This window comes from Strix aluco, chromosome 2, assembly GCF_031877795.1.
Source record: "Strix aluco isolate bStrAlu1 chromosome 2, bStrAlu1.hap1, whole genome shotgun sequence".
Classification (NCBI taxonomy): domain Eukaryota; kingdom Metazoa; phylum Chordata; class Aves; order Strigiformes; family Strigidae; genus Strix; species Strix aluco.
Window position 1 is genome coordinate 32,517,351 of NC_133932.1, and position 16,427 is coordinate 32,533,777.

The window sequence follows — 16,427 nt, forward strand, 5'->3', positions numbered from 1 at the left end:
TTCTTTTCCAAGAATGATTATAAAAAATAATAAAACTGGCTAATAAAACCCCAAACTAATTCATCTAACCATAGAAATTATAGAAAAAATATTATCCCTTACATATGTTTGCATTTTCCTAGTTTTGACAATACAACTTCAAAATTTTTAGTCCTTGAAGAAATTCCTAAACATGTTGATGCAAACACAGACTCACCATGAATGTAGGAAGAGTTGGTATGTGAACTATTACAGGGGCTTGACCCTCACAAATGGATGGGCCCTGACAGTATCCACCCAAGGGTGTTAAGAGAGCTGGCTGACATCATTGTGAGGTTGCTCTCCATAATATTTGAGAAGTGGTGGAGATCGCAAGGTGTCCCAAAAGACTGGAAGATGGTTAATGTCACTCCCATTTAAAAGAAGGACTTAAAGGAGGATCCAGAAAATTATAGACCCGTCAGTCTTTCTTCAGTCTCTTGGAAGGTTATGGAACAAATCCTCCTGGGGGTTATCACAAGTCAAAGGAAACATGTGATTGAAAAAAGCCAGAACAGATTCACCAAGAGCGAATTGTGCTTGACAAACGTGATTTACTTTTATGACAAATTGATTGACACTCGATTGATGTGAGGCGAGCTGTGGACCTTGTCTACCTGGACTTCTCCAAGGCTTTCAGTACGGTTCCCTGCAGCCTCCTTCTAGAGAAACTGATGTGTTACGGTCTACACAAGTGTTCTGTAAAGTGGGTGGGGAACTAGCTGACAGGCCACACCCAGAGGGTGGTAGCAAATAGCTCCTGTTCAAACTCATAAACCTTTACAAGTGGGATCCCACAGTGATCAATATGGGGCCCAATGCTGTTTAATATCTTCATAAGTGATCTGGATAATGCAATCAAGTGTACCCTGATGAATTTTGCTGATGATACCAAACTGAGTGGGGAAATGGACATTTTGGGAGGGAGAGCCACTTGTGAGAGATTGAAATGTCAAATGACTGTCTCAAAGCTTGCTTGTGTCTGTGCAAACCTCAAGGACAAGCTGCGGCCTTTGGATTACAGGAATGTCACCCAAGGAAGCAGGAGTGTATCAAAGGATGCACCCCCCACTTCTCTGCAGTTGCATTGTCAGACTCATTAGGCAAGCCTCAAAAGGGGAGACATGGACTGAGCGAAACCAAATGTTTATCAGTGGCTCCATCCTGTAGTCATCTGTGACTCTATTGTGTACGCCAGACACCATGCATGCCTTACTAATGAACTGATAAGAGGCGAGCATTTCTGCCCCAGAAGCTGGATGCAGCAAAAACCTGTGGGATCCAAGAAAAAAAAAAAATAAAGGTGGGCAGATATGCTAATCAGCTGATACGATGAACTTAAAAAGGCAACCGAAAACTTTGCTCTGTGTGCACCCACCACCAAAGAACTGAAGACTGAGGACCAAAGGGACGCCACTGGATCAATGGTGGTGATTATTCTTGTGACTCTATTTTGGATGCTTGCTTGATTTCTGTCTTTTCCTTCCATTCTGTCCTATCACTAGCCCTCTTCACTTTTTAATAATAAAAACTGGTTTGGGTGTATGGCATTTGATCTCATTTGCATCTTAATCTTGCTCTTGGGATCATATTGAAACCTCTTCTGACATTGAACTGGGACACCACCTTACAGGAAGAGCTGGATAGGCTGGAGGACTGAGCTAACAATAACCTGATGAAGTTCAACAAGGACAAGTGTAAGGTCTTGCACCTGGGAAAACATAATCCAGGAGTATAACACAGGCTGGGATCTACCTGACTGGAGAGCAGCTCTGTAGAAAGGGACCTGGGGGTCCTGGTGGACAACAAGCTCAATATGAATGAACAGTGTGCTGCTGTGGCAAAGCAAGCCCACAGGGTGCTGGGTTGCATCAACAAGGGCATCACCAGCAGAGATAAAGAAGTCATTACCCCACTCTACTCAGTGCTTGTCAGGCCACACCTGGAATACTGTGTTCAGTTTTGATCCCCCTTATACAAAAAAGATGCGGACAGGCTGGAGAGGGTCCAGAGAAGGGCCGCAAAGATGATCAAAAGACTGGGAAGCCTAGCACATGAGGGAAGGCTGAGAGAACTGGGTCTGTTCAGATCTCAGAAAAGAAGGCTTAGGGGAGACCTTATCACCATGTTCCAGTATTTAAAGGGTGGCTACAAAGAAGATGGAGACTCCCTTTTTACAAGAAGCCACATGGAATGATGAGGGGTAATGAGTACAAGTTACTTCTGGGGAGATTCCAATTGGACACTGTCATGGTTTAACACCAGTTGGCATCTAAGCATCACACAGCCTCTCACTCACTTTCCCCTGGTGGCATGGGGGAGAGAATCAGAAGGGTAAAAGTAAGAAAACTCTTGGGATGAGATAAAGACAGTTTAATAGGTAAAGCAAAAGCTGCACACTCAAGCCAAGATAAAGGAATTCATTCACTCCTTCCCATCAGCAGGCAGGTGTTCAGCCATCTCCAGGAAAGCAGGGCTCCATCACCTGTAACTGGTACTTGGGAAGACAAACACCATCACTCCGAACATCCTCCCCTTCCTTCTTCTTCCCCCAGCTTTATATGCTGAGCATGACACCATATGATATGGGATATCCTTTTGGTCAGTTGGGGTCAGCTGTCCCGGCTGTGCCCCCTCCCAGCTTCTTGTGCACCCCCAGCCTGTTCGCTGGTGAGGTGGGGTGAGAAGTAGAAAAGGCCTTGGCTCTGTGCAAGCGCTGCTCAGCAGTAACTAAAACATCTCTATATATCAACACTGTTTCCAGCACAAATCCAAAACACAGCCCCATACCAGCTACTATGAAGAAAATTATCTCTATCCTAGCCAAAACCAGAACAAGGTGACAAGAGGAAAACTTTTCACAATGAAAATAGCCATTAGAATAATCTCCCCAGAGAAGTGGTGGATTCCCTAACGTTGGACACTTTGAAGATTCAGCCGGGCAGGGTGCTGGGCCATCTTGTCTAGACCATGCTTTTGTCAAGAAAGTTTGGACCAGATGATCCTTGTGGTCCCTTCCAACGTGGTATTCTGTGATACTATGATTCTATTATTTATTTTACTGCTTTTTTTCTAGTTATTAAGATTTTAATCTAAAAGCTAATCAGAAGCCAATCAGAAACAGTTCCTTGGCTTTAATGGATTTTATATCAGCCAACATATCTTCTTTTATTTCTAGATATTATAAAATAACATTTCTATATAAATAGTTCCATATAATACATGTAATTGTATAAGTAGGCATTCTCAAACTGATATGAAATGTGCTAACAGCCACTACAGTTAAACAGAAGGAAAGTTTTCAGAAAAATTTTGAGTGACTCCAATTACTACTTCTTAATAAAATATTTTTCATTGCATTCGATGTTAGCAAATGAACGAAGCATTCTCTCTTAATGCAAATTTTAAAAAATTTATTTTGAAGATAAAACCTACACGTATCATTGAGCTAAAACCAAACCAGGAGGCAGCACTAACTTAAAAGAAAGATGCAAATGATAACAAAGGTTTTATTCTTTAATCCATATGAGCACACCACAGTAGAGTTGAGAAAGAGATAGTTATCTCACTACTGCTCCAGTAATATTAGAATCTTTTTTCTGTTTTCTTTTTGTTTATTGAGTTATGTGATTACAATGTATAGGCCATGATTCTGTCATCTTATAGTCATGAATTTTATGTCTTTGAGTAAACTAGGATTTAAGGTTTTAATTGACTAATAATCCACCCTATCAAATGAAGTGTTTACCTTCTAAATTTGGATATATTAAATAAATTAAGTTAAATCCTGAAACAGAATCTAGGTTATTGCTAAGTTCATTAAATCAAATGTAATCTATTAATTCTAAATAAATAGCAAAATCTGAGACAGGTATTTGCAAAATTGGAATTACATTTCTTAATTCTGATTTGGATGTCTGTATAATTATCACTTGCTTTGTGAAGCTATGATTTATACAAGTGTATTATGAAGTAAACTGGTTCCCATTTCAAACATTTTCAGACTTGCATAAATTGAAGTATTAACTCTGCTGTCTTTTTTCTTCTGAAAAAGCTGTGAAAAAGTATTATAAGAAAACTATGTGTCCTAATCCAGGGATTTGCTTTTTCTTCACTCTCCAGCCAGAAAAAATCACATCAGTTAGGAAGGATGAGCATAGTCTGGTTTAATTGTTTACAACACTTGGTAATTGCTCGACTTCTTGACTGCTTTAAACAAATATTGTCACTTGGATTGTCCTCTCTCTTCATCCATCTTTTCATCACCAGAAACAATTGAGACCGATTATTGAGCCAGACTTCTCTATTGTCTATCTCTGCTTCAACCCTAATTACCTAAATGAGACGTTATTTAGACACATCACACTACATTTTGCTACCCGTTAAAACAGAGAATAATATGGCACTTCTATGCTTCTCTTTTCTAAAGCTATTTAAAATAGATCAAAAAATTGTAGGCAAGCCTTCTGCACTATTTCACTCCTGACATGTCACTTCCCATGTCATTTTCCATAGTAAATGATTCTGGTTTGTTTCAGTACTTGTAGTTCCTTTGACAGCAGCAGGTTGAGAGCTGATATGAGTGCCAAATATCAAACAATGAGCAGAAAGTATGCTTGAGTTCACCTCAATCATGTCAAAAGTAGAAATAATCAGGAAACTGAAATTAGTATGTTTTCATATAAATATCGGAGCAGATTTTCTGAAAATTTTAGCTCAGATTCTCTTTCTTGAATATTATCATTGTTTTGCTGATTAAGGATACCAATTAAACTCAGACACCAGAGTGAAAAGAGTAGGTGTATTTTACTGGTGATAACCAAATAATGTAACAGTGTAATACAGAAAACATGCAGTAAGAAAAAAGCAGAATAGTGCACCTAAAGCAACAACCAGGAAAATACAGGGTAATGCATCAAATCATTACTACACAAGAGAGAGAATAGTGATTAAGAAAGATACATCACCACTTGCATATATTATCATCATCCAGACCCGCAGACGCTGGGGAGCCCCGGTTACAGCGAGGATTTGGAGAGCCTGTCCCGGCAAGTGGGAAATCCTACGCAGTGCGTCCACCCATAGGTGAGGCATCCAAAGTCGCTGCAAATGGGCCCAGCCTTATATACCAGAGATCGACAAGCCAGAATAACTGGCACCTTTGTTTTGAGTGGAAAATTTCTGGTTTCATTCTCCTGTTGGATTCCACCCAAAGCTTGGCCAGGGCTCGGTGGGGGAACCAAGGGAGTTTCTAACAAGGCCAAATATTGGGTTCTCAGCCTTGAACAAGACTGTGAAAGGGAAGTTGGATACATTCTCTCCTCACTACTGATTATATTTTGTCTTTCACTAGCGAGTTTACGTATTTTACTAATGACTACATGCTAAGTTAGCAGCTTCAGCTTGGGGCCTGTTGTTCAGGCTGCAGTGTTTCAATGCTTTAGCACTTTTTACACCAGCATAAGTGGGTTGTTATAACTTAGTACAATACCTACTAGCACAATGATTATCAGTTATAAAATATACAGGATTCATCTATAGGTCAACTCTGGCTTGGGCCTGTTGTCCAAGTCTTAGCACTTCAATTATAGAAGTAGATTTTATTTCAGACTCAAGAAGAATGAGATTTATGTGGTTTCCATGTTCATTTATTTACTGTCAACATTTCATTGACATCGATGTTCTTTGAGATACTCTCCGTATACACTCTTGTTTTTATTTTTTCATAACTATATGTCCTTTCAGGAAACTTAATCTTTGTCCTAGGAGTGAGCCTTATTTCTTTAGTTTTACAAAAATGAAAATATTAATCATATTAGTAGTGGGAATAAAGCTTTATGAGACAACATTGGACTGCAAAGCATTTTTTAAATCCAGATATCAGCTATGTGCACCAGTGTTCTTGCAGTTGGAAAAAAAAAGCAGAAATAAAAAAGGACATGGAAGAATACATAAATAATAGCCTAAACTCTAGTCAAGGTAAGCACAGATTAAACAGTTCATTTTTCATACATCAATGACTTTTTTTTTCCTTCCTGATGAAAAACCAAAATAATTTATCCCTTTACTTCAGTATTTCAGAACATCATCTAATAACATGCCTCACTACTTCAAGAAAATGTATTTATGAATGCAAATATAAATAGTATTTTCAGTATAGCTTTTGAAAATAAATCAGCTCTTGGCCTAAGATAACTACCATAAAAAAAATTTGCAGTAGTGTAGAGGAAGGTATCAGGGGCAGTAGGTTACTGTATGTTAGCTTTACTTCAAATTTTTGAATGGTTCTGTTTTCAACAGTTTGGTGATGTACTCCTATGGAACAGTGCTATAAAATTTATTAAGGAAAAAAATCAATTGAGATCCATAAAAACATCAAAGTACTCAAAAAAAACTATACTACCCAATACAAAACAAAATTCATTCTAATTTTGAAAATCTTCTTACAATTATTTCACATGTATACTGCTGGAAATCAGCTGTCCTTAACAGAGTAGCAGCATCACAGAGAACAGAATTTGGCTGTCTTTGTATTTATTTTACTGCAAGTTTTCTGCAACAGAGCTGTACTTCCTTATGTATTTGGGATTAAGTCATAGTTTGTTCTCCATATGTCAACAAAATCACCTTAGAAGTTTCCTTTGTATCAGTAATTTTGGTCACTGGAATTACTCAGGTAATTAAAAGCTCAATTAATTAAATAGCCATTTAAATAATTATTAATACAATTAAATATATAAAATAACAATTAATTTAAAAAAGGTGGCTTTCAAGATTCAAGAAGTGCGTGCAATATTCATGCCATCTTTTTAACATGGAAACTTTCAATGTATCTACATAGTGCAGTGTTTTACTTAGGCTAAAAAAGAAAATTGCAAGTGTCTTAATATTATGCAACGTTTTGTACTTTTAATAATGTGCTTTGGAATTGTTACACTTAATTATTTTCTTTAGGATCTTAATATTGAGGCAATAAACCTGTCAGGTGTCAAAAATAAGATTGGGGCTTGAAATATCCATTTTGAAGAAACTAGAATCTGTGGGAAAAAAAAATTTTTTTGCTTGATGATTGAAATTGCTTCAGTTATACAAAAATTAATGAACAACACTGACACGATGTTTAGAAATCTTGAAAAACAGCACATCTTTTACTATTCTGCTCAGGCTTTTCTGTCAGTGATTGCCTCTAATGATCCAGTTTGGTACTATTTTGTGCTACCTAAATCACTTTCATGAACTAATGATTCTCTGTCTTACCAACAGTAAAGAAACCTCCAGCTATCTGTCCAATTACAAGTAAAAATCCCTTTCCTATGCCTAGAAAAACTAATAGACAAGAAAGAGGGTTCCAGCAGTAAGGACTGTAGATGGTCATACAACTGTGCAGTTTACCTTTGATGGTCATCTGAATATATATTTTTATGGTCACATACTAAAGTTGTGTGTAAATGGGCTGTGGACATCATAAGAAACAACCTCTTAGACAGGGAGCAGTAGTAGTTCATGTGTCCCAAACCAATTTGCACACCATGTAATCTTAACACAACCACCTTAGTATCATCATATTGTCTTTCCTACTATCCACTGTCTTTTCCACTCTCTTAAAGACCATTAATAATAAAGTTATCTTACACCCTACTTTAGAAGTCCTCCGTGTTGCAATGCATATGTTCAAGTAACTTCCCTACGGTGAGACGGATGACAGAGTGAAAAAGCATGGTTTTCTAGGAAAGCATTTCAGGGATACCCAAAGGCATGTTTTTAGTGCAATCTGTTGCAAATTGGGAACAATGTAATGGAAAAATAAGGCAACTCATAAGCCCTTTTGAGCTGCAGTAGAGTGAAAGCATGTAAGAAAATACGGTGCTATGAATCTTGTGACAAGATGAACTTAATGTGCTGAGCTGCCCATGGTAACCTGCATCTGCTCAGTCTCATTTACTCCTCTCTGTGCCAGTGTTATCATCCCTCGCCATAATTATGATTACAAAAGTTCACACTACAGTATCTCAACCATGTAGAAAATATGCACTGGTATTGCTTACCTTGGTCTCACTTGAAAATACACATCTATATTAACCATAGTAAAAATGTATGTGTCACCATGTAAAGGGAAGCAAGGTCTGTTTCCTTCCTTGCAGCAGTAACTGCTTCAAAGTCATACTCTACCTGGACAATGGTAGGATTGAAAGTCCTCCTCAACTTTACCAGTAATATTAAAGGCACAGAAAGCGCTTGCATGAATATAGACTGACAAACACTGCAATGAAAAGATGTGTTCTTTTTTTTTCCTGAAGTATTTTTCCATATATCTTGATCTCCATCTGCCTGATAGGCAATATGTCCCCTCCTGTAATGCAAGATTTCCTTCTCTGCTTCTCTTTGGAACATCAAGCTTTCTGCAACAGAAGTGTTTAAATTCAGATTCACATGGAACAACCCCAAAACTGGCTAGGAAAGGTTATTCTGAGAGGAATTAGTTAGTAATTTAAAGTTTTTAAACAAGGTACTAAGCAGGACTGAAGTCATTGTTTTGAAAGGATGCAAATAAAAAATAAGTACATTTATGTTTCCTGTTTCCAGAATCTTCCTTAGGTTTTTGCCTCATGTTATATTATTGTTGTGACTCATTTCCTACGTTGGATATAAAAGAAATAGAAGACATAATGGTTTTCTTACAAAAAGAAACAAATTGCCAACTTCAGCCTTCATAAATTGTACTTTAATTTGAATTATATTTACATGGTTCATGACAAGCACAAACACTTTTACATAGTGCAAGATCAAAGTTTCCACTGAACATAACACAGATTCTGTTTGTGTAGGACCAGACCAAAAAGTTGGATGTTTCCATGGCTCCAGCACTGTTGGAACTCAGCCCTATTTTGCCAGAGTTTACAATGGCATCACAGACACCTTTGATACTTTCACAGAACAGCCCAATCACCTTTTCAAATCTCTCACTTTTACTATCAGTAAGACATTATTGAGACATTTTATTAAAGACATTTTAAAGATTTTTAATTAGAAATTTTAGGTAATTAGGTTTCACAGAGAACTAAGGAAATCTTTATATTCAGTAGATTATTCAAAAAATGCATTAGCAGACATTCTCATATGCTGCAGCATATGAGGAAGGGGAACAATGTGCTAAAACTGTTAAACGTGTTCACTAAGCAGAGGAAAGAAATAAAAACATTTTGAATACCACTGTAAGCAAAAGGATCTGTGCAAGGACGTGTGCATATCTTGCAGTTATTATTGAAGCAAAGCCTATGGCATTTAGTCTGTCTCTTAAAATGGTGAAGATGAACACACTTCAAAGGACAGTAATAAAAAATTATTTTCCTTCAGCTTTTTATTTTCTCAATTACAATCTGCAAAATAGCTCAGGCCCCTGTTCTTCATAGGGGAACTATTTCTCATATATATCAAAATACGTAAGCTTGTTTTGGTTAAGAAAGAAAGGAGGGACATTTAGAGAGAAAGTACCGCATGACAATGGAAAATACGCCACATCTGAAATCAGTCTCAATGCAATTTGGAAGAAAAGACCATTACCACCTCAGGCAAAGAACTACTAAAGACACAATACATATCTGAAACTAATTAAAAAAAGAGGTCAGAGAAGTGATCAAATATAAATTTTATTGGAAGGAAAACTGCTGCTGAGATATAAAGGCCCTTCTTTAAATGTGAACATTTTTTAATTTTAGTTGTCATGGTTTTCATCTTTCCCTTCCCTAACTTCAATGCAGAGTGTTCTTTCAAGAGATAATGGGAAGGCAAAGCCCATTCCCATGGTTTCGTACTAGCCAGCTCACCACCCTACAGGCATCCCAGCCTGGACGCCTCTATTGTTCTTGTCCCAGGGCTGGCAGCAGAAGCCCCGGTAGCACAGGCTAACACTCACCCCGAGGAAGGGAGCACATGCAGTGTGCATCATTCACCAGTGACCCTCAGCTGGAGCATCCTTTGTGGACGAGAAATTACTTCCTCACCTGGAAGGCTGTTGTGAAACAGACCTTTGTGAAGGGCCGTGTGGGCACTGAGTCAAGCACTGCCTTAGGGATTTGCACTACTGACAAATACAAACAGCGCCTCATGTAGCCTTTCAAATTATTTTCCTCCTCCAAATGGTATTGCCTCTGTGTTGCCTTCCTCTCTTCTTTCCCTCCAACCCCCAGTACTCCTCATGCAGGCACTAATCTCTTGCTGAAATAGTGAGACCTTCTGTTTATACCTCTAGCTGGATTAAGAAAAGTAGTAGGACATCAACGGATGAGTCAGGCTGGGAAGTCTTAATATCTCTTCAAATGAAATGAGAGGGGAAATCCCTGTAGCACCTCCAAGCCTATCAGCTGAGCGAGAGGAGCGTTAACTTGTCAGAAGGCTGCTAAGCTGTTACAGTATGGCCGTGCGCTCTGCAGAGGTGACACGCTAGGACATCTTGAGCACTAGAGTTTCTGCCTACTCATCTGTAAAGAAAAAAAACCAGCAGTCACCTCCCTCATGAGACAATTGTTACGTGGAAGTTTACCAGGCACTCACAGTAAAGCTACCCACACAAAACAGACAATACAGATGGGTTCTTTGAAATAAATTGTGATGCAGCTGCACAGAAAATAAATACCAAGACAGGGTTGGACCCTCAGTCTGCCCAATGCATGCAGTGTTTTCTCTTTGCTGCAACAAGCACAAACCTGCCACATTCCAGGCTGCCCTCTGGGGCTGGGACACCGCACTTAGGTACATGTCTGGAAGTGGAAGCAGCTGACTTGATGGTCAACCTGGTGGGTGGCACAGCTTTGCACCAGCATCAGAACCCTACAGAGCAGAAATTGCCAGTGAATTCAGGTGAGGAGAGAAGATGAGCCATGGCCTGTTATAGACTATCTTGCCAAAATGATGCAAGTTAGGACAAATTAAATTTCAATTATTTATTTTAGCAAGCGGCAATAAGCAAAACAGCGCTGGGCGGCTGGGGAGTCCCTGCTCCACCAACGGCGCGCACCCACTTCCCGAGGGTCCGTCTTTTTTATATCCTCCGCCTTCCGTTATCGGGTCTCTCTGAGAGGTGTATCCTGCGTCTGCGCACTTTGCAGCTAGGGGGTCGCTCCATCTGGGTCTTCCTCACGTCACCAGCTTCTCGTATTTCCTACTTTCCTGAGAGTGGCTCACAAAGTCTTTGTTTATATCTTACAGAATATAGACACTACCCCCTTTTTTTTTCTTCTTCTTCTTCCCTTTGTCTTTCTCCCCTTTGTCCTTCTTCCCTTTCTCTCTCTTTTCAGTCTTTTGCCTAGTAGGAGTCCTTGCTTCAGCATTTCAACTTAGATAAGCACTTACAGTCAGTTAGTCGTTACACAGTGTAATAGTTAAGATTAAGCTTAGGCCAACATAGTTTATGGAATAACATGTCACGAGCTCCCAGTATCTTCAATGGAATTTGATGAACAAACAGTTTACTGTCTATCACATGGCCCAGTGCCACCATGAAGCTCAAAGGGAAAGATGGTTTAACAGCAGGATAATGGGGCCCTCAGACTTCCCTTCTCTGGTCAGTAGGCAATGGCACCTCTCAGTGCAGGTAGCTTGAGCTGGGTAGCAGGGGATATATGAGCTGAGAATACTCTTTGCTCAAAAAAACAGCCTTGAAGAGGAGTCAATACCTCAGGAAATTCCTTCTTCACTGCAGCTAGTATAGTTTCTCTACGTACTATAATCTGCATATATACTCTCTATATAGCAGTGCCATGTGGACCCTAACATTTCTAGGTGGCAGAGCAGTCAGATAGCATAGAGGGACAGAGCAGTGTGCAGGCAAACAGCAGAACAGCTTCTCCATGAGTGGCAAAGGGGAGACGGGAAGACAGAGAAACTGTTGAGGAGCTGCTTGATTTAATGGAAAGCATGTGTCAAAGCCATTGGGCTTGATTTGGAACTGTGCACAAACTGTGTACATTGAGCCTATTTAAATACATGACGTTTTTACTATAGCCCCCAGTGTCTTTCCTATTGTTTGACAATTAGTTCTTGTTTTCCTGTCTTTAATTTAACTGTAAGCTGCTTAGGGCACCATTATGACTACTCCTATTTATACAATGTTTGGCACACAGACATTTTGAGGCATTGCCAAATGTGGAGAGAAAAAAAGAAACATAAGACGGCAAACTATTATAAAGTAAGCTCTAACTTAGAAGTCTATTCTTCTAGACTACATAAACTGTTCAGCTCTGGAAAAGTAAAAGCAGAGAAACTAGTGGAAAAACAATCAATAGAGAAAAAAAATAACAATGTATACAAATGCCCAGGGAAATGGAACTATAAGCAGGCAAGAGCAGCCACATTAGAGAGCCCAGCCTTGGATTAGTAAGGCAGCACAATGTATGCAGGTGTTTTATAAAAGTAAGCCAAGTAATTACTATGCCTTAGAATAATACAAAAATAAACAGACCCTATGACTTGATTCCCCTGGATTCTGCTAGGAAGCAGGTTATTCTAGACTTTAAGATGCCATCCCTGCCCTTCAGAGCATTTTGAATCTTCAGATAGGGTATGGGACCTAAATCACATACAGATCATTTCACTTACATACACATCACATCACTTTCTACAGGAGACACACATCTAAAATCAGCATAAAATTACACAGAGGAGATCAGGATCAACCCGTGTAATTTTCTGTGTTGTTGCTAGGTTTTACCCTCAATAGTATCATTCCACTGTCATCCGCCCTCAAATAGTGCTAATAAGAAGGTATCTTGTAGCACAAAAATAGGCTTTCACATATTTTTCCTTGACAGATTTTATTAACTGTTTGGATTTTATTGAATTAATTGAATTTGTGTCATGCTGAAACAGATGAAAAAGAACTTTTATCTAGCTAAGCGTTCATTGCAGACAAGGCTCTAGTTTACTACTTCAAACTCCTCTTAATTTCTCACCTGGATTATTTTGTTTACCTTCGGTTATACAAATCTTGGTTCCACTCCAGCTGCATCCATATTGTGTTCTGTAGATCTGACCTCTGCACAATCAGCAATTTTATCTTTTCACTGCTCTTGCAAGAATAGCACATGATGATACCTGAAAAAAACTGGTCATGTCAGTAACTTTACATGAAAGACCAAAAAATTAAATAATACCTTTTGCTTGGGGAAGAAAAAACGTCCCAACTAGGGCCCAAACAGGCCTTTGACATTGAAGGATGAAGATATTATGCAATATTCCTTGCCCTAAAATTAAGACTTTTCAGCTTAAAAAAAAAATCAAAGACAAAAAGGCAAAAAAAGAACACCTCAAAACTCAGCATCCGCAAGTCTCAACGCAGGCAGCTGTATGAGAACATTTTATACGTCTTAACTTCGATTGTTTTGGAATATGTTACTACCCTTTCCGCAGTAGTGACCTCATCACTTACCTTAGCAACTGCTGCTGCACTGACCAGCGAACAGCACAGAGATTGCAGGGTGAATCTAAGCATTTGATTAGGAGAGTAGAGAAAGATGACATGCTCCAGAAAAGCTTTTTCCTGGACCAGGAATGGATAGTTATGGCAAACAGATGGAAGGAATCAAATCCAAAACACAGTGTGTGACCTCTCTCAGATAGTCTCCTTCTTGTGTTTCGTTTTGGCAAAGCTCAAGTATCCCTGATGCCAACAGAACGTTCCTGAGCTGCAGATCTTGTCAGCAGGCTCCAAGCTGCAGTTCTCCCCTTATCAGGACTTAATGGACAACATAGTCCAGCAGTAAATATTGACTTCAGAGAAACTTATGCAAAAAGTAACATAACAGAAAACCAAAACAAGACTATTATTCCAAAGTCAAGGGAACCCATTTTTGCCTTCCAGCTATGTGACAACTATGGTTTCACATTGGCCAGACCAGACAGCTGTCTCAAGGCTCTTAAAATCCACTGATAGGAAAGAAAATTAATTCTGAATAAGGCTGTGTCCTGTTGTTAATCTCCCTAAACCAAACGGTGGAAACAGGACTCTATTTCTCTGTTTGACAACAGTTGACAATATCCCAAGTGTAAAATGAAAAGACTCAGAACCCCACAGAGATTTGCCAACAGACGTATGGATCAGAAAGGCAGGAACCAAGACGACCAGCACAGCAGCTGGTATCTGAAGGACCCAGTCCTGCACTTATGAGAAGCCTTTGGTTATTTAATACCTGTTCTCTAGAAAGGAATCATCACCCTTTAATGGCCTGCTTAAAAATGAAAAATAAAAACTGGGAAAGAAAACAGAAGGAAGGGAAAGAAGGCAACAAAATAGCAAAATCTCAGACTGAAGTCACCCTGTGTGGCCTGTCTTCTTTTGTGTGAGTCAGGAAGAGAAACCATCACACAGAAAAATGTCATTGATATTAATAGTCATGAGGAGAGTAACACAAAACATTCACAGTGAAGACATTTGAAATTTATGGTCTTTGAGTGTGCCAGAAACTACCGCCCTCTTCGATCTGCCATCTCCGCTCCACAGGCAAGCATCCCCCAACCTGTTTCAGCAAAAGCAAACTGGGTCGCCTTGAACATTCTGAGAAGAAGCTCTTTGCCAGCCCACACCATTCTGAATGAAATATCTTTGGGCACGATTGCACTAACAGCTATGCCAGAAGTCCAGAAAGGACTGCAACCTTTGAGGAGGAGAAGAAGTGATAACAACCAGCTTGAGAAGGAAACATCTTCAGTACGGATGTGTACTGACTCACAGCACATGTGACTGCAACCAGAACTAACAACTTTTTCCTTTCCAATCCCCTATTCCTGCACAGCTATTTTGTTCTTCTTTTTGGCTGCTCCTACCTGTGCCGGACCTGAATGTTTGTCTGCCTTGGACATACAGCAGGGGTGTGAAGAACTTTTTGTTTTGCTCTGAAAGAAGCACTCATCTCAAAATATATCAAATCTTGTCTGTCTGTGGTATTTACAGCTTTCTGTCATCTCCAGCCAAAGACCCCTCCTAGTCTGGAGGGTTGTGGCTGAAGTTGCAGTCTTTTCTCTCTGGCTTCTCTTCTGGTTTTGTCCAGTGTTGGTCTTATGTCAAATGTATTTGCAGCCACCAAAATAGGAAGCTAAACCCTACCTCTCCTTGCATGCTACTATACTAGAACATCTGCCCTGAAAATAAATGTGTCCCTCGCTGCTGTGGAGGGCTGTACCAGGTATAATCCCCAGAGCCTGGGTGGGGATTATCTCAGGAGATGCCTGCTCTGGGTTCAAAGCCCTCCTCCAGGCTGAGGAGGCAGATGTCACCGGACTCATGCACCTTCTGCTGCAGCAAGCTGTAGTCAAACGATGACTAACATAGGGGGCTACCTAAGGTGCTCATTTCTGAATCACTGAAGAGCTCTGTCTGGCTTTCTCCTGCTTCTTTATTCAGGGTATTTCTGAGTCTATGGAAGAGCCTTGGGCTAGGCACAGAGTAGTTTCTGTTTTAGATGACCCTTTGTGACTTCTGTCTGATCCATGTCCTTTCAGGAGTAGGGTGGTGCTTGAAAATGGGGTGGTCCTAGTCGTTCTCTGAGATTTGGGCACTAAGGCCCTCCGAAATCCTCCTTTAGTCACTGAAAATTGCTATAAGTTTTTCTGTGCTGGGATCTGTTTCTGACTATGTCTTTTTATACTGTGAGAACAATGGGATTCAGATGTGGGGTAAGGCCTGCAGGGACTACTGTAATACAAATAATGCATTAGTACGACATGCCGCTTGGAGTGTGAAAACCATAGTATAAAATCCTAAGAGCTGCATTCCTTTGCTGTTCTGGCGAATAAAACTCAATTGCAAACACAGAAAGTGGATGCATGTGCACCTGAAGCAAAATCGTCTCTCGGCCCAAGAGATGTCTACTGGAAATTGCTGTGCAGTGTGTGCCAAGTTGCGGTCGTGAGTGAGTGTGGTGAACTGCCTTTCCCACATACCTCCCTCGGGCAACAAAAGAGTCGGATGCCAGGATTTTTGCTAGCTTGGCATAACACAAAAGGCCCGTGGGGTGGGTACAATGGAATCTAGGCTGGGCAGGGAGGCAGGACGCAGCAGCATGAGTCTCCAGCAAACAATAGCAACAGCAGGATCAAAACAGCAGGCAGAAAGTATATGCACAATTACCAAAACAAAGTATCTGAAGTTACAAGGACGTTACATCCTCAGCTCTGTCCCCAAGCAGGATCCCACTGTTATTAACATAAGCACTACTGAATCAGGCGTGTATTTCACGTGGTGCGATGCATATTATCCAAAAAGGAAGGTGAAAACAGAGGGATTAACCTAAGGCAATAAATTCCAGTCAATTCCTCCACGTTAACAGGGCATTAAACCAGCCAATGTCCAGACTTTGTTATGTAAGAGGCACAAGCGTTAATGCACAGAAGCAACAGAAGAGAAATTCAGGACAGTT

General features: G+C 39.9%; 1 long non-coding RNA gene across 1 annotated transcript; it reads right to left on the reverse strand.

Moving 5' to 3' along the window:
* Positions 1-8,718: 8,718 nt before the first annotated feature.
* Positions 8,719-13,528, reverse strand: LOC141920150 (uncharacterized). The gene is made up of 3 exons (XR_012622231.1): positions 13,442-13,528; positions 12,966-13,107; positions 8,719-10,496 (listed from the first exon to the last, which is right to left on the reverse strand). It is a non-coding gene; the product is annotated as an uncharacterized LOC141920150 (long non-coding RNA).
* Positions 13,529-16,427: the final 2,899 nt, after the last annotated feature.